The sequence below is a fragment of the Notothenia coriiceps genome, unplaced genomic scaffold (assembly GCF_000735185.1).
Source record: "Notothenia coriiceps isolate Sejong01 unplaced genomic scaffold, NC01 NC01_scaffold00018876, whole genome shotgun sequence".
NCBI lineage: Eukaryota > Metazoa > Chordata > Actinopteri > Perciformes > Nototheniidae > Notothenia > Notothenia coriiceps.
The window spans coordinates 656-2,025 of record NW_011351577.1 but is presented as its reverse complement, the minus strand read 5'-3'; the positions used below and the strand labels follow the sequence as shown (position 1 = coordinate 2,025).

Here is a 1,370-nt window from a genome sequence, read left to right as displayed (position 1 = left end):
GCTGCGTGAGTTCCCGACGCACCGGGGACACATGTTGACGTAGAGAAGACATCACAAAGTGCATTTTGCATGATAGGTCCCCTTTAAGTGTCTGTAGAAACCCAGAATAATCCGCACAAACAGAAAGAGTTTGAGAGATCCTGGTGAATCTTTGAATCCTTAAATCGCAGCTTCAGAAGAGTTTGAGTTCCCGTCAGAGCGATCTGTCGGTTTTCAATAACGAGGTTCTGAGGTTCCGGAGGATCCACATCCGTCAGCCTGAGGAAAACGGAAAACACTCAGAGAGATCGATAGATAGATATAAAATGAAAAAATAGGATCTCTAAGCAAAACAATATAAATATTCTGGCTAATTAAAATAAAAAGTCAAAATACTACAGGACAAATTATAAAATAAATAAAACATATTTCTTAGTTTTGATTTTAAGACTATACACTCACAGGTACTCCAGCAGCCAATCAGCTGTCAGTCGTTTCCTCCAGCAGCCAATCAGCTGTCAGTGTTGCTGCAGGAGGGCGGTCCTCTCCTCCAGCAGCCAATCAGCTGCCACCCTGCTGGCGTAGATGACGAACGTCCAGGATAAAACCACCACAGAGAGAAGCGCCTGAGAAGAGGAAGAATAATAATACAAAATAAATAAAAGATATCTAAATAAACCCTGTGAGCATCAATAGAGGCATTTATGGCTTTTAAAATGTACATTGTGTTACCAACTATCTATAACATGTATTTTATGATAAAGCACCATTTTATAATCTTTAAAAAGGTGGAAAAAGTACAAACATGACCAAATAAAAACTATAAACGGCAGCAAGTCTGTACACACACACATAAACCTCAGTTACACAATTAAAAAGTACTTTAGTTACTTTACACCGCTGATTATAAGCTTTATAAAGAGTCACTCTGAAAACAGGCTAACCGTTAGCTTAGCTTCTATCGCTCACCTAATCTCTTCATTTGAACGGATAACGGGGATTAACGGGTGAAGTTTAACGTTAGTGTCGGTACCAGAGAGAAGATCCCGGTAACATCCCGCCTGCTGGAGCTCAGCATCCTCTTAGTTTAACACTTTGACCCAGACACAGCGACAGAAAGCCGGCTGATGGTTTGTTTACACTCTGCTTGTTCTTCTTCTGTGGTTTAATGGAGGTCTTACTGAGGTCCACACCGCCCCCTGGCGCTGGAGGGCTGAATACCCAACAGGACATCTGACGTCCGTAAAGATCTGATAACAGAGTTTTGTTTTTGAATCAACTTTTTTTATGAAAAATCTTTTATGTCATTTCACTTTTCCAGGAATCTCAACAGAGAAGGTTTGGCCAGACTAAAACATTCCTAATGTTAAATAAATGACAACCATTCACAG

General features: G+C 40.4%; 1 long non-coding RNA gene across 2 annotated transcripts; it reads right to left on the bottom strand.

Moving 5' to 3' along the window:
• On the bottom strand, positions 1 to 1,136 carry LOC104951290 (uncharacterized). 2 transcript variants are annotated; one of them, XR_799008.1, is made up of 3 exons: positions 1,013 to 1,136; positions 442 to 605; positions 1 to 258 (listed from the first exon to the last, which is right to left on the bottom strand). It is a non-coding gene; the product is annotated as an uncharacterized lncRNA (long non-coding RNA). The 2 variants fall into 2 exon arrangements; XR_799007.1 differs by having other exon boundaries at positions 949 to 1,130.
• Positions 1,137 to 1,370: the final 234 nt, after the last annotated feature.